This window comes from Macaca fascicularis, chromosome 4, assembly GCF_037993035.2.
Source record: "Macaca fascicularis isolate 582-1 chromosome 4, T2T-MFA8v1.1".
NCBI classification, from domain to species: Eukaryota; Metazoa; Chordata; class Mammalia; order Primates; family Cercopithecidae; genus Macaca; species Macaca fascicularis.
In genome coordinates, this window is record NC_088378.1 from 142,339,625 (window position 1) to 142,364,317 (window position 24,693).

The window sequence follows — 24,693 nt, forward strand, 5'->3', positions numbered from 1 at the left end:
CTATTTTAATTGTCAATTTCTGATATCTCTAAACATGTCTTTGTTGTCCCCTCCCTCCATTTCCACTTCCACTGTCCTGTTTCAGTTCTGGACTATAACAATTGCCCCCCTACCTTTATCTGAGCATTTGGTCTCACTCTCTTGTCACACTGCCAGTCTTTGGCCTCCTCAGTGATATTCTAACAAAAAACTCTGACTGTAGTATTCCCCTACTCATCTTTAATGATTCCCCTTCACCTCTTGAGTAAAATCTAAATCTCTTTGGAAAGGTGTTTGAGGTTCCTCACGGTCTTGTCCATTGGACTGGACTAAGGTTATAGATTAGAGACTTGTGAGGAAGAAAAACCAGTTCTAGAGAAATAAAGGCATGGGATCTTTGCGCACTTACAAATGCAGAAAGAGAAGGTTTAAAACCATCTTTCTAGAATCTGCCCTTTGGCTGGTGAGAAGAGCAAAGTTGATCCTTCTGTTTTGTTGACCTGAGACAGCACTTTCTTCAGAAACCCAGATCTTTACAAACTCCTCATGGAAATTACCCTATATCTCTGCAATAGAGGAAGGGCGTGGAGCATTGAAGATACCCATTAAGAGTTCACTTTCCAAATATTGAAAGAGTTCCTAAGAAACAAGTTTTATTAAGGTTCTGTGTTAGACACTGTGCTAGTTCCCATGGATATAGAGTAATCGAGACCAACATGATCTCTTGTTATAGGAAGCTGAGCCCATATCTGGGAAGACAGACAAATGATTCCAAAATATTTCTCTAGGAAAACAGCCTATTCCACACCAACTATAGTTTTGATCATAACTCTTTTAAAGTTGGATATTTTCATATTCCTCTTTTTTCTTAAAATCATAAATCTCTCTCCATTTCCTTCTCTTTTGCTTTCAAATCAGCATTTTTAAAAGTCATTTCTTGGCCAGGCACGATGGCTGATGTCTGTAATCCCAGCACTTTGGGAAGCCAAGGCGGGTGGATCACCTGAGGTCAGGAGTTTGATACCAGCCTGGCCAATTGGCAAAACCCCCATCTCTACTAAAAATAAAAAAATTAGCTGGTGCGGTGGTGTATGCCGGTAGTCCCAGCTACTCAGGAGGCTGAGGCAGGAGACTTGCTTGAACCTGAGAGGCAGAGATTGCTGTGAGCTGAGATTGCACTGCTGCACTCCAGCCTGAGCAATAGAGCTAGACTCCATTAAAAAAAAAAAAAAAGCCAGGCCAGGTGTGGTAGCTTACGCCTGTAATCCCAGCACTTTGGGAGGCTGAGGCGGGCAGATCATGAGGTCAGGAGATCAAGACCATGCTAACCAACATGACAAAACCCTATCACTACTAAAAATACAAAAATTAGCCAGGCATGGTGGCGCATGCCTGTAATCCCAGCTACTCCGGAGGCTGAGGCAGGAGACTTGAACCAGGGAGTCGGGGGTTGCAATGAACTGAGATCACGCCACTGCACTCCAGCCTGGCGACAGAGCGAGACTCCGAATTAAAAAAAAAAAAGAAGCCATTTCTTGATCCTGTTTACCTGTGTAACACCATCTTCTCTTTTGCTGCAGTGAAGTTGTCTGTATTTGTCTTCATTTCCTCAATTCTCATCATTCTTGAACTTCTGTAGTCCTCCTTTCTTTTGCTACTCAATTTACACTATCCCCATGGTCATCAGAGGTTTTTCCCTTGGTCTCCTTTATGGCACCTGACACCACTCAAGCTACTACCTCACGTCTACATTTGCTCTCTTTCGTCCCAGAAAATTATTGGATACGGTCTAGGATATAATTGCTCCCCTTGTCCCCACATATACTACACACACCTTGCCTCTTCTACAAACCTATCCAGAATCTTAATTCCCCTCACATTCCCAAAATGAGCTGAGCAGTCTTTGAAGTAAAAATTAAGCTATAGTTAAGTTTTACCTCCATTTCACTTGTGCGTTTTGCTCCTTTTTTTTTTTTTTTTTTTTTTTTTGACCTCTTTCAAATGATCCTTGGGCTTCGAGTACCATGATCTACCCAGATTTGCATTCCCTGGGCTGTGTTCTAGTTCTGGTCATGTCAGCTTTTCCCTTCTGATGAATCCTTGTAATTACTTGAGACTCATTCTGTCAGGCAATATCCACAGTGAAGAAGCCAGTGTGCATTGTGGCAAAGCCCAGGAAGACCTAGGTGTGGATTTTTGCTTTACCATTTCCTGCCTGTGTGACTTATGCCATGGGGCTTCACTGGTGTGGGCACCAGTTTCTCATCTCTTAGCTGATATCATTTTGTTGGGAGGATTACATAGAGTAATATGTGTAATATATCTGATAACTAAGCAGTTTCAGTTAGTGGTAGTTGTTTTTATTTGACATAGTCTTGGTAAGTATTAATTTCTTCCTAAGCCCAGGGTATTTGTATTTTGACAACAAATAAGTTTTAAAGAAATCAATCTATACATATTATGGAAATTTGGACCCCTATTTCCTAGTTGAGGAAAGGTATCTGGCACCCATCACCACACAGGAGCCCCTGGGCTCCAGGACACCAGGGAAAAGAGGTTAAGTAGGTCCCACTCCTCTGACATGATACCCAGTGATTCAGTCAGGGTACAATTGGGAAAACAGAACCCATACCACAGGGACTGGTTACAAAAGTCTTGAATAGCTAAATGCAAAACAGGATGGTTAGGTTGCATTATGTTGACAACAGTGACTCAGGTGGGCAGGCCCTACCTCCTTGAGGTGTTATCTGTGGACAGATTTTTGTGCGATTGTGGGTCAACCCTGGATTTCTTTCTTCAGGTGCCTGTTCTTAATGGGCCCAGGAGAGGTAATTCAAGGGAGCAAGGGACCTGTAGAATGATCATGTCCTCTTATTTCTAGCCATAAGGTTATGAATCGTGTATCTCGGGGGTCTGATTCTAAAGGAAATAAGTGTCTGTCATAGCAGGAGAATGGAAGGCAGACAGCTGTTCCTATTACTAGAGTTTTAGCAGCCCCCGTAACTCAGCTAGCCCAGACTAGGATCTCAATATCTCACTTATTTCTTTACATCTGTCTGATGAACAGTATAAGAAAACAAATGATCACTTAGAGGATTCTGTTTGGTAGTTAAAATCGTATTAAAATAGAGAGGGTAGAAATTAAGCCTCATTGATGGTGAAGAGATTGGGAACCACCACTCCAGTGTTAGAAAATATCAAATGACAGAAGGTGGGCTATATTAAGTGGGAATTCCCAAACCCCACCCCCTGGAAGGAATGCTTGGTGACAAGCCTTAGAGGAGAGAGATGCTTGTCTAGCCCATTGTCTGTGTTCCCAGAAAGAGATGTGCACACCTTGAGACACTGAGAGAAGACCCTAGCGAGGAGAAGCCCCAGGCCAGCTTGTTAGCACAGGGCATTGGAGGCCCCCAACCAGCTCCAAGTTCTGAACAGCACACAAAGGCGTGTACTGCTTCTTCAAAGGCGTGTACTGCTGCTCATACCCAGCAGAGGCCTAGCACCAGGCCTCCCCATGCAAATCAGTGTCTCTGCAGGGTAGGTAAAGGACCTCTAGCTGTGCTCCCTATGGGGGAACAAATATCCTGTGGGTCACTGAGAGTCTGGAAGATTGCCCAACATTTATTTACTGATCTGTGTTCACCACAGAGCCTAAGGTATTTATTAATATTGTTTCAACCAGTACAAATGATTCCTTCATTTAGTGGTCATCTCTGCCCTCCATCACAGACTTTTGGGAATTACAAGATGAAAAGGGCCAGATCCTCACTCTGGCATAGCTCAAAGAATTTGATTGGGGAAGTAGGGACATAGACGTGATCACTACACCATAATTTACTAAGCTGTGAGAACGGGAGGTGCATCAGTGACCAGAATGCATGTGAGCCAGAGGTAGAAGGTACTGTAGACAAAAGGAACAGCATGCGCCGTAGGCTGTATCATTAGGTACAATTTTCTGTCCTTGGAGGAGTCTTTTTAACCCTAAGACAAAAATTATGAATATAGAAAGAGGTCACGGTTCATCTTTGCAGTTCTTTCAGGAGAAAGCTTGCTGCAATTCACTTTCTAAGTTAAAAGAAAACAAAAAACAAAAAAAGAGTAAATGATATGAATATCACCTGAAAGAATCTGAGGTCTCAAACTTGGGAGGATCTTTGAACAACAATCTTGGGGAATGCCTAACAGTTCATACTCATTTCTTGATGTCTACAGATGGAAACTCTACAGCCTCACATATGTTTCTTTTTTTCTCTTAACTACTTTATACTCACAGAAAATCAGTGTTCAGCACTTCTAATAGCAGGTCTAGTGGGAGCTTGAGATCAGAACAGAGTTCCATAGAGGGAAACTGAGGACACACAAGGCAGAGCAGTACCCCCTTATCCATGGGGACCTGTCTGACTGGAGGTAAGGGAGGAGATTCTAGTCCACAGATAATCAGGGAAGGTTAAAACTATGTGTGTTTGTGACATTTTTGCTCTCTTAGACCCAGATACAGGCTGGAAATCCTTTGGGTTTTGGTGACTCAAAGTGTGGCCAAAAGAACCAGCAGCTTCAGCTTCTCTGGGAGAACATATGAGTGCAGAATTTCAAGCCTGCACAAAGTTTTTAAAGGTCTGCATTTTAACAAGCTGCTCTTAATTTGCTTACATATTAAAATTTCCAGAAGCACTGTTCTAGGACCATTTTTAAGTGTTATCCAAAAACATGTAAGATCTTTTTTCAAAGCAAATTCTCAAGCTCTACCCTAGAGGGGTTGCTTCTGGTTCTCTGAGGTTGGTGCAGGAATCTACATTTTCAGCAAGTGCCTTAGATCCTTGTGCACACTAGCATTTGAGGATTGCTGCTTTAGATGGTGGGAAATCTGAGCAGGGGAGGGATGTGGGCTGAAAATGAAATGATGGTGTTTAGGAACTGGCACAAGCATGCTTCTGCTCTTGCTGGGAAGCAGTGGGACAAATCCAGTTGATTGTAGAGAATGCAGACCTCATGTCATGCTCAAGTGTCACCTTAATGTGATGGCCGGAGACAGCCACATATGACCCTCTTATTGTCCAATCAGTAAGCTCAATCAATGATAGGAACCACTGACTCTGGTAATTAAAAACTTACTGCAGCCAGGCACAGTGGCCCATGCCTGAAATCCCAGCACTTTGGGAGGCCAAAGTGGACAGATCACCTAAGGTCAGGAGTTCAAGACCAGGCTGGCCAACATGGTGAAACCCCCGTCTCTACTAAAAATACAAAATTAGCCGGGCGTGGTGGTGGGCACCTATAATTCCAGCTACTCAGGAGGCTAAGACAGAATCACTTGAACCCAGGAGGTGGAAGTTGCAGTGAGCCGAGATTGCATCATTGCACTCCAGCCTGGGCAGCAAGAGTGAAACTCTGTCTAAAAAACAAACAAACAAACAACAACAACAACAAAACACTTATTTCTGGGCAGGTTCTCATAAGTGGCCATGGGAAAGCCATGTCCAATCTCAGGGACGCAGTGTCATCTGGGCCTCTGGCTAATAGAGGCCAAAGAATGGGACTATTTTTGCTGTGAAATTCTGAAAACCAAAAATGGTGGCCTCTTTATCTGCATTAGCAGAGGTAATTTGATCCTTCTTGAAATCCAAGGTCACTTCTACTGTCTGGGGATTTTGATCCAGGGTCAGTGTGGTTTCTCCTTTACAGGAGAGCTAAGTCTCAGAAGGGCGAGGTGGTTTGTGTTGGTCATTGGCTACCTCAGATTTTAGAGCAGCTCTACCTTGATTGTGGGGTTGACCTTATTTTTTTGCTGTTTTCTTCCTTCTCTGGGTGAGGAAAGAGGACTTCCTGTACATCTCTATCCTTTAATTTCCATTACTCACTTTCTGTGGCTGCTGCTGCAGAAGCCACTGCTGACTGATGTGGATACCCCAACCTTTGAAAAAAGCCTAGGTGTTTTTTGGCCTCTCTCCAGGTCTACAGCCATGGCTCCTGAAAGAAATAAAAGATGATCATCTTTCTAAAAAGTCTTAAGTCTGAATTATTAGTAACTTAACGGGAGAATCTCACTTTTCCTACTCTCCTATTTTAACCACAGTTGCTCTAACACAGACCTTTGAGGATCTTTTCATGACTTCATTCACTATTTATGCTGTACAGATGCTACTAGGAAGGAAATAGGGCTGTCTGTTTTGACTGGAACGTAACTTGGTCTCTTATCTTTGTGCATGCAGCCCTGTCCTTGGGATAGCCTTCTTGAGCATATCTACTTATGTTCAAGAGGTTAATTGTCCTGAAACCCCCATTGCTATAAGTATTTATTTTACTACTCATAATGCTCTTAAAAGTTGGGGTATTTTTATTTTTTTGATACCTAAACTTCATTGAGATACTTTGAACTATTTTTAGAGAAAACGGAACCTTCTAATACCTGGCTCCTATTTCTTAAAATGTTATGATTATACATGGCTTAGGGCTTTATGGCCAAATAACTTCACCGAACCCAGGAAAAAGAATAGATCCATCTGAAGCAGACCCGTAGCTTTCAGTGACCTAAATTTTTGGCTCCATTTGTATCCTACATTTTCAGTGAGGAAAAGAAGTGGAAGGAGACAAGCCTCAGCCCTTCCCCTGGCACCTTTACTCTTTACCCTTCCTCCTGGCATGGTGGAAAGTGCACTGGAGTGAAGGGCCCTAGGTTTGCATCCATGTTCTGCCACTTGACAACCTTAATGGCCCTTACAATTGATTTACCCCTATTATGAAATTTGGAATGATTTCTAAAGTCTTTCCTCGCCCTGATATCTTAACATTTTCTGACAGTCAGGACTTTCTGTAGCTTTACCTTCCTTATTTAGTGTTATTTTTTTCCCAAGACTGAAGAGAGAATGAAGCTGTCAAAGTGTGCTGAGCACACACCCTGCAGCGGGGCAGTGGGCAATTCTAATCTCAAATCATTAGGCTGCAGCAGCATGACCACTGCCTCCTGTCTACGCCCAGAGGGTAGAGACAGCTGAGCTCCTGTAGTTGGGGGCAGGCCCAGCCACTCTGTGGGGACAGTGATTAGTGTTGTGTCACCAATTTGGGGAAGGAGTCACCTTGTCTTATTTTCCCTCTTGAATTATCTTGATATGACCCCATTATAAATTTCCTTCTGTAAACCTCTGTCTCCCAGTTTCTCTTTTTAGCTTACTTTCTATTGAAGTAGAGAAACAGAGAGTACAACTTCCATCTTCTTGTATCAGCCTTGAGAGCAGAACACAAGCTCCATTACTGGGAACTGTATCCTTGGCTTCCTGGATGCGGCTGTTAACTTCTGGCCTGCCACTCATATCACATACTCACATGGAGATGATCTCATCCCTGTCCCTTACCTCCTATTTACAACTTCTATCACCCACAATGCCAATGGCCCTGATGGTCCCTCTGGGAGGGAGAGAAGAGTAAGCTGGAGTCACCCCTTCCCTGTACTTCCCACCTTGCCAGGCCTATTGGTGCTAGTGCCTGTTCTGATCTTGGCCTGACCCCTGTTCCCTGGGCACTGGGCTGCAGGTTGGAGAGGCAGCATGATGGAGTGGGGATAACACATACTCCAAAACCAAACAGAAGCCAGACCTGGGTTGGGTCCTGGCTAAACAGTCTAGAGGCTTGGTGACCTTAACCTCCTAATTAATCTTCCTAAGCATAAGTTTCCTTATCATAAGTTGTGTATGATAAAATTTTCCTTGGATGCATTCATTTTAGCATGACTTGAAATTATGTGTGAAGGAACCTGGCCCACAGAAGTTGCCCTGTAAATTTAGGTTCACTTTCCCTTGGACATATGGATGGCATTAGCTCAATAGAGTTATGACTTCCCTAAAACTCCCAAATATTCTCCTTTAAGTTCTTCTCTTATTTTCCCTTTAGTTTGTTTGTAGTCATATTTCTTAGTTCTTATATCAGGTGGGATTTCCACATCTTCTAGTTGGACAATATTGGAGAAGACACCACATTTTGACTGAGTTCCAGTGATATGACAGCCTTTCAATTCTCTAATCTCATAGAAGTTAGAAAAAAAAGTTGATAATCAAAATTCACAGAAAATACAGAAGATTCCATTAACTCTGAGAATGATTATCAGGTATCCTTAGGACCTCAAGAAAGCTGTTTTCTCCTGGGCCTGTGGAGAGTTCAAGTGCCAGGAACCTACCACAAAGTTGGTGGTGGTAGCGGGGGTGGGGGTGGGGGGGAGGGGGCGGTGAAGTGCTGAAGGGTTTCTCAGTCTTCTTTAATTAGAGTGGGAAGAAAAGAGCACCTCCTCATTTTAGAGTACAAGGTGTGAACTCACTCTCAGCTGCCAAATGAGCTTCACCTTGGGCTGTTCTGCATGTTTTCTCCTAGTGCTTTAAGCCACCCTGAGATGTACAGACCAATACTGGCCGTCATAAAAATACACTTGAGTACATAGACCACTGACACTATAAGGCAAATGAACAATGAAGTCTACGTAGCAGCCAACTAACAACATGATGATGGGATCACATCTGCACCTATCAATATTAACCTTGAATGTAAATGAGCTAAATGCCTCAATTAATAGGCAGAGAGTGGCAAGTCGGACAAAGCAGCAAGACCCAACTGTGTGTCTTCAAGAGACCCATCTCATGTGCAGAGACACCAATAGCCTCAAAGTAAGGGGATGGAGAAAGATCTATCAAGCAAATGGAAAACCAGAAACAGCACTCTGTATCCAACAAAAACAGAATATACATTCTTCTCAGCTGCTCATGGTGGTACATACTCTTAAAACTGACCACAATTGCTTTCTTGGCCAGAAGGCAATTCTCAACAAATTCAAGAAACCTGAAATACCAGCTGGGTGTGGTGGCTCACATGTGTAATCCCAACACTTTGGAAGGCTGAGGTGGGCAAATCACTTGAGGTCAAGAGTTCGAGACCAGCCTGGCCAACATGGTGAAAACCCATCTCTACTGAAAAATATAAAACTTAGCCAAGCATGGTGGCATGTGCCTGTAATCCCAGCTACTCGGGAGGCTGAGTCACGAGAATTACTTGAACCTGGGAGGAGGAGGTTGCAATGAGCTGAGATCATGCCATTGCACTCCAGCCTGGTTGACAGAGTGAGACTCATCTCAAAAAACAAAAACAAAACCTGAAATACCAACCACACTCCTGGGTCACAGTGCCATAAAAATAAACACCAAGAAGATCTCTCAAAACCATATAATTAAGTGGAAATTAATCTACTCCTGAATGACTTTTGGGTAAACAAAGAGAAATTAAGGCAGAAATCAAGTAATTGTTAACAACTAATGAAAACAAAGATAAAAACATACCAGAATCTTTGGGACACAGCTAAAGCAGTGTTAAGGGAAAACAATAGTGCTAAATGCCCACATCAAAAAGATAGATCTCAACCTAACATCACATGTAGAGGAACTAAGTAAATAAGAGCAAATCAACCCCAAAGCCAGCAGAAGAGAATACCCAAAATCAGAGCTGAACTGAACAAAATGGAGATGAGAAAAACCATACAAAAGATCAAAGAAAGCAAAAGTTCGTTCTTTGAAAGAATAAATAAAGTTGATAGGCCACTAACTAGACTAATAAACAGAGGGGGAGAAAATCTAAATAAACACAATCAGGAATGACAAAGGGGACGTTGTCACTGACCACACAAAAATACAAAAAACGCTTGGAGACTATTATGAACACCTCTATGCACACAAACTAGAAAACCCAGAAGAATGGATAAATTCCTGGGAACATACAACCTCCCAAGATTGAACCAGAAATTGAAACCCCGAACAGACCAATAACAAGTTCCAAAAATTGAGTCAGTAATAAAAAGCCTACTAACCAGAAAAAGTCCTGGACCAGGTGGATTCAGAGCCAAATTCTACCAGACATGTAAAGAGGAGCTGGTATCATTCCTACTGAAACTATTCCAAAAAAATTGAGAAAGAGGGACGCCTCCCTAATTCAGTCTATGAGGCCAGCATCATTCCAATACCAGAACCTGGCAGAGACACAACAGAAGAAAAGAACTTCAGACCAATAACCCTGATGAACATATGTGCAAAAATCCTCAACAAAATACTACCAAATGAGATCCAGCAGCACACCAAAAAGCTAATCCATCATGATCAAGTAGGCTTTATCCCTGGAATGCAGAGTTGCTCAACCTACCCAAATCAATAAATGTGATTCATCACATAAAGAGAACTAAAAACAAAAACCACATGTAGATGCAGAAAAGGCTTTTGGTAAAATTCAACATTCATTCATGTTAAAAACCCTCAACAAACTAGGTTTGAAGTTACAGTCCTCAAAATAATAAGAGCCATCTCTGACAAACCCAAAGCCAATATAATATTGAATTGGCAAAAGCTAGAAGCATTCTATTTAGGAACTGGAACAAGACAAGGATGCCCAGTCTCACTACTCCTATTCAACATAGTACTGGAAGTTCTATTTGGAGCAGTCAGGTGAGAGAAAGAAAGAAAAGGCATCCAGATAGGAGGGGAGGAAGTCAAATTATCTCTCTTCACAGATAATGATTCTATACCTAGAAAACTCCATGGTCTCTTCCCGAGGGCTTCTAGATCTGAAAAAGAACGTCAGCAGAGTTTCAGGATACAAAGTCAGTTTACAAAAATCTGTAGCATTTCTATACACCAGTAACATCTAAACAGAGAACCATGTGAAGAATGCAGTTTCATTCACAGTAGCCTCAAGAAGAATAAAATACCTAGGAATACAGCTAACCAAAGAGGTGAACGATCTCTACAATGAGAATTTTACAAGACACTGCACAAAGAAATCAGATTACACAAACAAATGGAAAAAATATTCCATGCTCCTGGATAGGAAGAATTAATATCGTTAAAACCGCTATACTGGTCAAAGCAATTTACACATTCAGTGTTACTCTTTTCAAACTGCTAATGACATTTTTCACAGACTTAGGAAAAAAACATTCAAAAATTCATATGGAACCAAGAAGGAGCTCAAATAGCCAAAGCAATCCTAAGCAAAAAGAACAAAGCTGGAGGCATCACACTACCTGTCTTCAAATTATAAGGTTACAGTAAGCAAGACAGCATGGCACTGGTACAGAAACGGACACATAGACTAATGGAACAGGTTAGAGAACTCAGAAGTAAAGCCACATACCTAAAACCATCTGATGTTCAACAAAATTGACAATAACAAGCAATGGGGAAAGAACTCCCTATTCAATAAATGGTGCTGGGATAACTGGATAGCCATAGGCAGAAGAATGAAACTGAACCCCTATCTTTCACCATATATAAAAATCAACTCAAAGTGGATTAAAGGCTTAAATGTAAAACCTAAAACTATGAAAATACTAGAAGAAAACCTAGCAAGTACCATTTTGAACATCAGCCCTGGCAAAGACTTCATGATGAAGACTTCAAAAGCAACTGCAACAAAACCAAAAATTGCCAAGTAAGCTTTAATTAAACTAAAGAGCTTCTGCACAGAAAATGAAACTGTCAACAGAGTAAACAGCCTACAGAATGAGAGAAAATATCTGCAAACTGTGCATCTGACAAAGATTTAATAACCAGAATCTATAAGGAACTTAGTAAGCAAAAAGGAACTCCATTAAAAAATGGGCAAAGGACATGAACACTTTTCAAAAGAAACATAAGAAAAAAAAATGCTTAATATCACTAATTAGGGGAATGCAAACCAAAACCACAATGAGATACCATCTCACACCAGTCAGAAAGGCTATTATTAAAAAAGTCAAAAACTAACTGATGCTGGTGAAGTTGTGGAGAAAAGAGAATGCTTATACACTGCAAATAGGAATGTAAATTAGTTCAGCCATTGTGGAAAGCAGTCTGGAAATTCCTCAGATAACTTAAAACTACCGTTTAACCCAGCAATCCCTTTACTATACCCAAAGGAATATAAATAGTTCTACATAAAGACATGCACATATACGTTTACTGTGGCACTATTCACAATGGCAAAGATATGGAATCAACCTACAAGCCCAAGCGTGGTGGCTCACGCCTGTAATCCTAGCACTTTGGGAGACCGAGGTGGGTGGAGTTCGGCGAGGTCAGGAGTTTGAGACCAGCCTGGCCAACATGGTGAAACCTTGTCTCTACTAAAAATACAAAAATTAGCTGGGCATGGTGGCGGGCGCCTATGATCCCAGCTACTCAAGGCAAGATAATCGTTTGAACCTAGGAAGCAGAGGTTGCAGTTAGCCAAAATCATGCCATTGCATTCTAGCCTGGGCGACAGGGTGAGACTCCGTCTCAAAAAAAAAAAAAAAAAAAAAAAAAAGAAAGAAAATGTGTGTATACACCATGGAATAGAATACTACACAACTATAAAGAATGAGATAATGTCCTTTGCAGCAACATGGATGGAGCTGGAGGCCATTATCTTAAGACAATTAATGCAGGAACAGAAAACCAAATACTATACGTTGTCACTTTTAAATGGGAGCTAAACATTGAGTACACATGGACATAAGGGAGCAATAGACACCAGGACCTACCTGAGGGTGGAGGGCGAAAGGAGGGTAAAGACTGAAAAACTACCTTTTGGGTATTACGCTGATGACCTGGGCGACAAAATTATCTGTATACAAAACCCCTATGGCATTGTAGTTTACCTATATAACAAACCTACACATCTACTCCTTGAACCTAAAATAGAAGTTGAATAGTGAAAAAAAATTTAAAAATATATTTTTAATGAGGGAGAAGGGGACTGGGCATGGTGGCTCATACCTATAATCCCAGCACTTCAGAAGATTGAGGCAGGAGGACTGCTTGAGGCCAGGAGTTTGAGACCACCTTAGGGAACATAGACCCCATCCTTACAAAAAATTTTAAACAGCAGGTGTGTTGGCATGTGCCCATAGTCCCAGGTACTCGAGAAGATGAGGAGGGAGGATCACTTGAGCCAGGGGTTTGAGGCTGCAGTGAGCTGTGACCATGCCACTGCAGTCCAGCCTGGATGATAGAGCAGAATCGTATCGAATGAAAAAGAGGGAGAGGAGGCAAAAAATTTCACCTTGAGCTAGCCCTGCCAGTAGATGAACCCATTAAAAGCAATTTCCTGTTTGGTAAACTCAAAGTTCACTGATGGATGCTGTCGTCGTTAGATCACTTTAAAAACTGTACAGTGTGGTCCAGCACAGAGCACAGTCTTTCAAATGAAAGAAAGCTGGATTTAAATTCTGACTCTGCCTCCTAGGGTGTAGCCTTAAACCAAGGACATTCCTTCAACTCTTGCTTTGATCATAACTAAAATGAAGGATAATCAGTAATGTGAGTATACTGAAAAAAAGGAAAGTACTGAGCATGGTGCTGGCACCCAAGAGAGGCTCAATAACTTTCTTTATTTTTATTTCATAGAATTCATGACCTCAAAGAACATATCTATGAGTGATTTCTGATAGGGAAACATGTTGACCTGCCCCAAATACCTAGTGCTTTAAAAAAATAGTCACATGTCTAATAGTCTATACAAATTCTCTCTTGTCAGGTAGAAGTGAGAGCAAGAGTCTTAACAGCAAACAAATACCCTTGTGAACTCCAAAATACTTCAAACTTTTGATTACAAAGATTTTGTCATGGACAGGGGACATAGCTAGGGGTGTTGGAAACCACACCCACTTCCACCTGAGGGAAAGACAGGATAGTAACTGAGTGACCACTAGATATCCTCTCTCAGAGTTGAAGGGTCCTTAAGCCTGAGAGGTCATTATTGTCATCATCTGTGCCCTGTAATGAGGTATTAGCAGGGGTGATGTGTATTTCTTCTGGACTGGGAATTTAACTGCTGGTTTATGTTCTTCCAGAGCTCCCTCTTTGCCCACTAGCAGGGCAATAGCTGGTGCTGAAAACAGTGGCTGCTTGGCAAGCCTGGATCTCCAAGTGACTCCAAGTGACCCCCTCAGCAACTCCTGATGAACAGGTAGCATGAAAAAGAAACCTTGTTGGTTTATACCAGTGAGATATGGGAGTTGTATATCATTGCAGCATAATCTAGGCTATAGATGATGCAATACTGCTACATTAGGGTTTTTGATTTCTAGGTCAGGCCCTATGCCTAGGATAGCTTACTGCTGACACACTCTTCAGCCAGTCTCTCAGCTCTGCACAGCACCAGATATGCCAGGATTTTGGCCTTTGACTCAGAGCTCTTTTCTGGAATTCTCTTCTTCATGACCAGAGAATAACTCTGTCTTGCTTTGCTGATAAGAGATATTAATCTAGAAATGGCTATAGTTATAGTTCATACAGGAAATGTGTAAAAAATTGGGCTAATCTAGAGAAGAGAAAATAAAAGGTGGGGAGTCTTAGTTGCATTCAAATCCCTGGTTCTAGTTGTACCTGAGATGCAGTTACATTCTTACTGTTCCTTTAGTTTGCTGAATAACATAATGAATCCCCATGTTGACAAGGTTAAGTTAGATTTCTATCATTTTTCTAGGAATAACATAGTGTTTTTATTTGCCCAGATGTTATAGCTCACCTAAAAAAAAAAAAACCCTATCTATCCAGGGCTTTTGTTGCCTGTTTTTTTTTGAGACAGAGTCTCACTCTGTTGCCCAGGCTGGAATGCAGTGGTGCGATCTTGGCTCACTGCAACCTCTGCCTCCAGGGTTCAAGCAGTTCTCCTGCCTCATCATCCCTGGTAGCTGGGACTACAGGCATGCACCACCACCCCTAATTTTTGTATTTTTAGTAGAAACGGGGTTTCACCATGTTGGCCAGGCTAGTCTCAAACTCCTGACCTCAGGTGATCCTCCTGCCTCAGCCTCCCAAAGTTCTGGGATTACAGGCATGAGCCACCATGCCTGGCCTATTGCCATTTTCAGTGTTGTGTCCAGTGATGCTTCCTTTACACCTAGAAGTCTTCAGGGGATTTGTATATGGATTGTGAAATCCTCTAGTGACATGGAAGTTTCTATGTCATGCAGAGAGAGAAATTGTGATGCCTGGATGCCTGAGGTTTTTTGGAGTGAGGTACTATGCATTTGCAAGTAATTGTAAACTGTATAATACAGGATTAAAAGATAAACTATTGTTGCATTTAGAACTGTGTTTAGAATACAATAATTTGTTGTTGTTGTTGTTTTGTAATAGGACTGAAACCAATAATAAGGCAAGTCGACCAAAGGTTCTGTGGTGTAGACAAGACAACAAAAGGACAGACTACCTGTGGAACCTAGCATTGTTCTTCTGCAGCACTACGTAACATTTGTGCTCCGTAAGATCTTTGCAAACCACACACAAGAATTGCTGGTCATCCTGCCAATAGATGCTGCTCACAGAACCAAATTTCCTGTGCTGGATTGTCACTCATGGGCTTGAGAGTAGGAGACTGGAGACCAAGGTGGCTAGAATCCAGTTGGGCCTGACATCTCCCTGTTGAAAGAGCTCCTTGTGGAATGGACAGCACATGGCTCCCGTGGTGGATCTGATAGTGGTACAGCACCAAGTGATGCAGGCCTGCCTGGGCCACAGCCACAGAAGATGCTCCCAGGGTCCCCCGTGTACTCCAGACACACTGCAGGCCACCTCTCCCAGCAGGTTCCTAGTCATGGGCCCCATCATCATGACTTCTGTCCAAAGTGTGCTCAGAAATCTCTTCCTTAACACCTGTGACTTTCTGACAGGTAGAGGATGTGGTCAGGAATGGGAAAAGGATTCAAGACAGGAAGAGGGAGGGGTTCAGGATGAAGAGAGATAATCTGTGCCACAGATGCTGGCCCTGCAGTTACCTCCCACCTAGTCCATGCACACACATTCTAATCCCCTCCCATTCCTCTACATGCTGCGGCCAGAGAAGCCTTTCTCAAAGTGGAAGTCTCATCCTCACTTCTCTGGTTACAGTGCTGGGCCATGAATGACTTACAAGGCTTAGCAGGAACTGTCTGCACACTCCCTGCTCCTGCCTGCTACCTTGTTTCCCTCCAGTCGCGAGAGCAAACATTGATTGAGCATTAACAATGTGCCAGGCTTGTCCTAAGTCCTTCATATGTATTCACTCAAACAATCCTCACAACATTCCTGTCACACCTCCTGTTTCACAGTGAGGGTTCTAAAGCACGCAGTGGGTGAGGAACTTGTCCAGGGTCACACAACTAAGTGGGGGTGGAGAAACATCAAATCTAGGTGGTCCAGGTGGTGGCCAGAACTCATCAGCACCTCACTACAGCTGCCTCCAGCTTCTCCCTTTAGGAAATACTCTTCCCTGTCAACTCCTGTTGTCCTCTGGGCTCAGTTGACATGTCATCTCCTCAAGGAGGACATCCTGAGATGCTCCCCGACTAGGGTGGGCACCCACTTCCACACTCCAAATGCATATCTATTTGACGTGTGTATTGCTGCATCCCCACTGCATGGCAGATAGCAGGCCCCTAATAAGTATGATTTGAGCAAATAAATATAGTTATTCAAAAAATAGGGAGGACTTCTTGTTTCTAGTAATGGTGGGCTAGGACATTTGGACCAACCCTCCTGCAGAAAATAGCCATTTATTTTGATGCAATATACCTGGCTATGACTATAGAGATTTCACATATTTGGAGGGCTATTATGTGAAGATTTATACTTATTCTTGGTGACATAGAGGTTAGAAATTGGTCGTTTCCATAGAGTATGAGAGAGACAGAATTGTGCTCATCATAAGGATCTTTTTTAAAAATTAGACTTAATAAAATGGGCTGCTTTGGTAGGTGGTGAGTTGTCTGTCACGAAAGAGATTCAGCCACTTGCTCTGAGAAAGCTGGAGAATATCAACATTGCAAGGGTCGGCCACCTCATCTCTGAGGCCCCCTCCTCGCTTAGGTTGCCATTGTACGTGGAACACTGGGCTGAGTGTCACAGAACTTGGGTTCCACAAGCTATACGATCATGGCTGGTTATTTTTGGATCTATTCCTAGTATCTGTTAGTTAAGCTGACCCATCAGTACTGACCCACTTCACAGAGTTACGAAGGGATTAAATTTGGTATTACATATAAATTTTTATTTTGTTTGCTTTTTGTTGTTTTTTGTTTTGCTTTTTTCTTTGCATTATGAAATCCCGTCAACTTTTTCCATTCTTTTATTTCTTAAAAAATTGATATCATCATAACAAAATAATTTTTAAAATAAAAATAAAAAAACCCTGCAACCCCACTATCTAATACAATAATCATACTTTTTTCTCTCTATTCTCTTTTATTGTGACCAAGGATGACTTCGGGCATTGATGTGAGGAACTATTTCGTTTAACACCCTGCTATCTGAACATGATTCACACTCAGCCTTTCACCACCCCCCAAGTACTACACATGATATGATAATAGTATTGGTGGTGGTTTTAGAGAGTTGGAGAGAAAACTGAAGTTGGATTTGGGTAAAAGAAAAAAGAGTGGGCATTATGTTTTCTCCATTCTAAAGCCTATAGAGCAATGTTAATTGTTCCCACCCCTCTGCTATTCTGTCTCTTCAGGTACTGTGTGTAGAAATGTGATTGAGATTCAAGTCAGGGCCTCTGCCCTTTTCCCTCCAGAAACAAAACCAAGATAACTTATCCTGAACACACACGGTGAAAAAAGGAAGGAAGGGAGCGGGGAGAAAAAGTCCAGGTCTTACCTGGGATTCTCTGTCTCCTGCAACATGAAGGGTTTAGCCTGGGAGGAGGTGGTGAGAACTCTGGGAGAGAAAAAAGAAGGAAAGAATAGTTTTACCCATGCTGAAGTTAAACCTTTACCTAGAGAAGCAAAACAAACAAACAAATACTGTTTGTTTTGTGCCTCCCTTCCTAGAGTTTTGGCCAAAGGTTTAACTAAGTAATTGGTTTTACCAGGGCACTCACTCCTCTTATCCCGAGTCTGTTTGCCTCCCTCCCCATCATCCTCCTCACCTCTTTCAGGCAGGGTGGGGACAGCAGCAGGAGGAGATTCTGGGAGCTTGGCAACTCCTGTAAGGACCGCAGGACAGCCCCTCTGTGGGGATGCATGGTGCTCCATCTGCCGTCCTTCTGAGAAGAAGAATGTACTGCCTTCACTTTACTGTGTTAAGAGTCCATCCAGACGGTTCTATCCAAAGAATAGTTTCTTTTTTCCCCAACAGGCAATCAGGAAATGATTCCTTTCCCGACTACTTTTGTCTAGTGCCTGGGAATCTTGAGTCAATCCCTCAGTAAGTCAGTGACTAAGGAAATCTCCCCTCTCTGAGCCTCCCAGTTCATGTTGCTTAGGGAACCTGATATTTTCATGAAATCTGCCTACACATGGGCAGCCCAACAGCAGAGCTAATGGTGGTGACCAAAGTGAACAAAGAAGTACAGTTGTGCCAGCTTCCTAGTTGCCCATGTGGACAAGTCAGCAGGATCAGGACACGAGGAAGAGTAAATGTGAGACAGTCATGTGACTTCTGCGATAATATTCTAGATTTTTAAACCCTGAAATTTTGCTAAAATTTTGGTGAAACCCTGAACTTTCTTCATTGCATATACTGGCCCTATCTGTACCATCATACAGCTATCTCACATTAAAGCTATTTTTCTTCAGCACTGATGAGTAAGGTTGGTATGTTTGAGTTCCTCAGATCAACAAAAACCCATTTTCCTGTAAGTCTTATGTATTTAAGGAACTAAAACTTAAATACATTGTGTGAAATGCTTGACACTTCACTGATAATGATTTATTGCTTGGATTAATAAATTTTCCAAAAGTTGTCTTATTATGTAGAATATGGTTTGCAACCAGCAGAACCATTAATCTACTGTGATAAAATGCACTATGTATAATTGTTTAAAAGCTTCTACTTAATGATGTAACATGCTGTATTTAATTACACATTTGGCTAAACTGTATACTAACATCTGATGGCATTTTTCCAGTGTGTTGCTTTTTTCAAATACTTTATTGTAGAAAGCTGTTCTTAATATTTTTCAAGTTTTTCTCTTTGAATTTTGCTAATGTTTTCCTTGAATTATGAGCACTGACAGAATGTGCTTAGCACTTTTGGCTATTCACACAGCTTTTGAGCATGATTTGCATCCAGTATTGACATTGCTAGCAATAATAAGCCATCTGTGAGTTTTGTCAGAAGTTATTGGGGATTTTTTAAATTTTAGAAATGCAAATTAATTGTTTCCTTGAACTAACTTATGCAGTTGCAAAGGCATTTCCAGTTGTTATGCTTTTTGTACAATATCAGGTGTTCCAGATTATGATTCATTATTAATGTCATTGCTTCCTTGTTCCCTCTGAGATCCAGAAGATTCATGTTTACAATATTCAGAAACAAAAAGGTATCCAAAGCTTGTCACTTTATTATTACTGTTCCTAATATTCTGTTTAAGTTTTTGAATTCATAGATATCAAAACACTGCACAATTATGATTTTCACAGGAATAACAACACACCAACAATAAGAACAAAAGAAAAGCAAATAGGCTATCTAAATTTTTGACTATTAGGATAATGATAAATTGACAGTTTTTCTAAATCTCACAGTAAAGAATGTGCAGCAACCCAGCAACACTGCTACCTGTGACCTCAGGCTGCAGCGTCAGCTCTTCCCTGGATCTCCAGCCTGCCAGTCTAACCTGAAAATTATGTACTTGCCAGCCCCTACAGTCATGTGAGTGAACTGGCCCAGACTGGTCACCAGGTCAGTTTCTGTGTGACATTAATTCATTCCATGTTCAGCAGTCTTTTTGGAGCCGAGATGTACCTATCATCTGCCTTTTGGGTGCTCAGGGTGGAGAACCAGAAAAGTATAATCTAGTGTGTATCCTCAAAGAGCTAACAATATGGGGTGGTACCCATAGGTCTGGAAACACTTTACTGACTCTGTGAGGCATACCAAGAGACGTCAGAGACCAGTCCCTCCTCAAATGCCAAATGAAATGCAGAGAAATAGTTTGCTGAAGTTCATAGGCCAGATATCCCAGTGGTCAGGGAGTTTCATGAATGAGATGGAACTTTGCATGGAACCTGAGGGATGTGTACCATTTGAGTGGATGAAGAAAATGAAAGAAAGACATTCCAAGCAGCTAGAAGTTAGGAAGCAGCAGGGTGTGTGGTGGGATTGAGCACAGTGGATTCAGAGGATAGACTGCAGTTCAATAATTTTTAGTAAATATCTCCCAACTGTTTGGCACTATTGGAACAAGTTCTTGAATGCCAAATGAAGGTATAAATCAGTGAGAGGCATAATAAAAGCTGAGCAGTGCTTGGCTTTTTATGAGCTGATCCTGACAGGAGCAGCTATTCAACAAAATTGCCAGGCCATTGTTACATAGTCCCTGCCTTCTAGGGGCTCACTGCCTACTAGGAGAGAGAGTCTGAAAGTTGGTGCAGCGTGTAACTGTTGGATCAGGAGTTTTGAGCCTGTGAACTGTGGGACCCCAGAGGAGGGTGTGACTACTCTAGGCAGAACAATTCCACAGTTTATATTTAACCTTGAAATTCATTAGAGGATTTTTCAGCAGAGGGTTGCTACTTAAGGTTTGCATTCTGTAGAACCTCAAGGAAAGCTGTACTGTGCATAATGTACCCTCTTATGTTAATGTTGTATACTGTGATCCTGTTTCAGGGATTTGCACTTAGAATCTGTTACAGTGAGCAAAGAAGCAGACCTGTGGGCTCATAGTCTTCACCCCCCGACCCATATATACAAGATGAACAGAGCTGTGGAGGTTAGACAACTTGCCCGAACAACACAGTTCATGGTAAAGCCCAAGACTGTACCTGCCCGTCCAGTGCTTTTTCATTGTATCCTGGAACTAAGCATAGACCACTTCCCAGGCACAGCTGACAGCAAGTAAAGGAGATCATAATCAGGGGACCAGACAACTTTGTCTAAGTGTGAATGTCACCTAAGGAGCAGCTGTGAGAGCAGAAGGGTGGGGTAGAGGAGCAGACACCATGAGGGAGAGTCCTTGGGGGTGCGTCTGCCAGACTGACACTGCCTGGCCTGGGCAATGGAGGGGCTGGCAGGAACCACAGGTACTGGTGGTGTGGCTACTACAGTTACAACTGCCTGTGCTTGGACGTGGACCCTCTGCAATACGCAGTCTCATTCATTGCCCCCTACATTCTACACCAAGTAGAAATGGAAGGCGAATGGGTACTTCACAGAGAGACAAGATCTAAGTGGAGAAGGAATGCATCCTGTGGCTGCGGAGATCCTTGGAGCTTGGAGGGGAAAGCTTGAGCCCCACTGGTGATGACCTCCCACAGCTCCCCAACTCAGCCCTCCCCAAGTCCCCACTGGGGGCCAATTCTCCAGATTGGGGGGACTTCCCCATAGCTCATCCATCATAGGGATGTTGGTATCTACTGTTGGTTGGGTAGGGCCGATGTGCTGAGGATGGCTCCCCCACAAGCAAGAGATGTGGATTTGGGGAGCTTCCCATCTTGCGTCCCTTGGGCAGTGCTACCTGCCCCATTTTTTAAAGTGTTTGATGAGATGGAACTGCTTCCAGGAGACCAGTGGGCTTTTTTTATGGACTCTTAAAGGTTTCTCACACTTCTGACCTTTCCCACTGGAGATCCGGCAGCTATAAATCTCAGTAACTAACATTTATCTAGAAACACTGACTGGTGGCTTGATAAGAGAAATTTTGAAGAGGTTCTTAACTCTGAAGGAGAATGTGTGCACTGAGCTCCAAGGCCCTTTCCTTGCATCCCTGCTAGGCTTCGGCTGCGTTCCTTCAGGCATGCTGCCTGCCTTGCCCTGGCAGCAGCCAAAGCATCAAGAGTTATGGTGCCTTTGCCTTTGTCATTGGAGTAGATACCATTCAACAGGCCTGTGCCTGGGCCCTTTCTGCTTTCTCTTCCACAGAGCCTCCCGGTGCACAGATGAACTCTAGGGTTCTGGGCCCTGTGGAAATCACACTGACCTGGTAACATAATGAAGAGGGACCATAGAGCTTGTGGACACCAGGCCTGCAGGAGATGGAACCTTCTAGAAGGGAGTGGCTGTGGTGGTGCCTTCTGGAGAATAGCAAAGATAAACATGCCATGTACAGCATGAGGGGCTCCTCACCCTGAGATGGGGTAAGGAGATGGATGTAGGCAGAGAGCCACTTCTCAGGGAAAGGAGAGGAGGGGCCCTTCTGGAGATTTTCAGCAGAGTTAGGGCTGAGGCTGGGGGGTCAGCACCCCTCACCTATCCTTCCTTTCTGAGAGCCAACTTCTGAGCCCACCATCCCTATCAGGGAAATATTTCCCAGCCACAAGTAACCACTGACCTGTAGTCACTGGCGTTGTGGTTGCTGGAGCTGTGATCACTGGGGCTGTGGTTACAGGAGCTGTGTTCTGGAGGAACAAGAGTTCAGATGCAGAATGTTACTCTGGGTTTTCTTATTCTCACCTACGGGTGCCTCACCCGAAGGGGTTAAACTTCTGCCCCTTTTCCTTCTGGAGCCCCTGTGGAGACTCCTGCTATGCAGCAAAGCCTGGAAGGGGCCCCTGGCTATGGAGGGGAGGTTGAGCAGCCACAGGTTTGGTTGGAAGAAGGAGACCTGGACTCCCAGATCCTCAATACCCAGGGAAAGTCAGTTCCTGTGGCTGCCCCTGACACTAGGACCTGGATCTGAGTGAGCATTTTTTCTGCTCCTCCCTGAGCTTTCAGGCACAGGGCTACATGAGGCTCAGGAACTCCCAGAGTCCTGGGGAAATGGGTCTGTTTCTCATGGGACAAAAATTCTCAGGTCCTTCTCTTTCAGATTCCTAAGTTGCTTATAAGAGATTAAGTGGGAATAAGCCAGTGCTTGAAATGGCAAATCTGAAGGGAGTGTGTAATGTGCATGTGTCTCTGTGTGTACATGTAGATGTATAAGGTATACACATCTGTATGTATGTAGATTTGTATATATGTGTGTGTTTATAAGCATGTATGGGTTTTTGTATATGTATGTGCACATTGATGTATATAAGCATAGCATGTGTGGGTGTGTTTGTGTGTATTGCTCTGTGACTTCCTCATACTGGCACCACCCTGGCCTTTTCTTGGTTGCCCCCACCCTGTGGGTTGTAAGGAGCAGAACAGCGCTCCACCTGCAGGCATGGAAGGGGGGTCAGGAGAAGTGTTGGGGAGAGCTGGTCCTCTTCACACTTGGAATAAGGAAACAGGAGCTAAATGGATGGGTCCCTCCCTTTTACAGAATTCTGCATTAATAAAAGTGTCAGTCACTTTCCTAAGGGATTTACAGGAATTAAATCATTTAAACTTCACAAGAGCCCCATGACATAGGGACAACTTTCAACCCCATTTTTCAGACAAGGAAACTGAGGTCAGTAGGAGATTCGTTGACTCTCAGTGGGCTGATTCATGATTCTAAGGAAACAGTCTGACTGCTGAGCCCAAGTAACCATGCTGTCCTGCTGACCCCCATATTTGTCCACTGGCCACCTATGAGTCACCTCCGGTGGGCTCTGAGCAGCTTCCCTTTCTTCTCCAGGCACAGAGACTGAACTGGAGTCTACTGCATTTGCCACAGTCCTCATGAGGGCAACTACAGGGAGCTAAGGGGCTTGAAGTTGATAGTGGCAGGAGGCAAATCCCTAGGCAGATAGGGGCAGGTGCCCAGTGAAATCGCACCTTCAAGCCAAAAACAGCCTGAAGCCTGAACACTGGGCTGCTTGTTCTGTATGAAACCCACAACTCAAAGTGAGAATTTCTGTTCCTGTTTGCCCACTTTTTCCCAATTGATTCTTTCTGAATAATGCTTTTAAGCCAATTGAATGATGCCCTATGCAGTGCTACCTGTGCCTATAAAAGCCCAAGATTCAGATACACAGAGGGACTCCCCGGCCTTCAGGTTGGGGTAAGAAACCACCCTCGCATCCCCTCTCTGCTGATGGCTGTTTCATCACTCAATAAAGTTATTCTTTACCCTCTTCACCCTACAACTGTCTGTGTAACCTCATTCTTCTTGGACAGGGGACAAGAACTGGGAACCCACTGTGGCCCTCTGCCTGCTGAGGGCAGCCACCCCTTATGATGGGAAGTGGCAACAGAGCTGACAGAGCTGTTAATGAGTGGGACTAAAAGAGCTAATTAGCATGCCGTAACACCTCCTTGGGGGCTTCAGAGTTGCAGGCACCACTGCCTGGGCACCACCCTGTATGTACCCCCTCACCTAGACGTCAGGGGGATCCAGCTGCAAGCCCCACACAGAGCCCACTCCTGTGCCGGAGCTTGGAATGGCTGGCTGGGTTGTGCACTTGCTTGCTCAGACACTCCCTCCCATCAGGGGCTGAGCACACAGTTGTGGCGGCCACAGGATCCACGCTGGAGTGCAAGCCAGGCGTGGCCCAATGGGCTGAGTAAATGGGGCGTCTCCTGTGGTGACCCCCACCCTAGTGAGGCCTGGGGTGGGGGGTGGGGAATCACCAGCCTCAGAGGTCTTGGACTGGCAAGTGGCTGAGAAAAATCCTGTGTCAAAGTGACCCATAGTCAGCCAGGTGTGGTGGGTCATGCCTGTAATCCCAGGAATTTGGGAGGCTGAGGTGGGCAGATCATGAGGTCAGGAGTTCAAGACCAGCCTGGCCAAATATGGTGAAACCCCGTCCCTACTAAAAATACAAAAATTAGCTGGGTGTGGTGGCATGCACCTGTAGTTCCAGCTACTCAGGAGGCTGGGGCAGAAGAATCGCTTGAACCTGGGAGGCAGAGATTGCAGTGAGCTGAGATTGTGCCACTGCACTCCAGCCTGGGCAAC

At 43.5% G+C, this 24,693-nt stretch overlaps 2 long non-coding RNA genes across 5 annotated transcripts in view; both read left to right on the forward strand.

The window, feature by feature from the left end:
• The window catches only part of LOC141410136 (uncharacterized), a 37,720-nt gene extending 18,452 nt beyond the window's left edge, over nucleotides 1-19,268 (forward strand). For 3 of the 4 annotated variants that reach the window (XR_012434051.1, XR_012434048.1, XR_012434049.1), the window contains exons 2-3: nucleotides 13,814-13,929; nucleotides 15,105-19,268. This is a non-coding gene — a long non-coding RNA (uncharacterized lncRNA). Of the gene's footprint in view, nucleotides 1-4,250; nucleotides 4,387-13,813; nucleotides 13,930-15,104 lie in introns of those variants that run through there. The other variant, XR_012434050.1, reaches the window with a different exon arrangement.
• Nucleotides 19,269-19,474: 206 nt separating this feature from the next.
• LOC141410138 (uncharacterized) lies at nucleotides 19,475-23,878 on the forward strand. The gene is made up of 2 exons (XR_012434053.1): nucleotides 19,475-19,631; nucleotides 20,559-23,878. It is a non-coding gene; the product is annotated as an uncharacterized lncRNA (long non-coding RNA).
• Nucleotides 23,879-24,693: the final 815 nt, after the last annotated feature.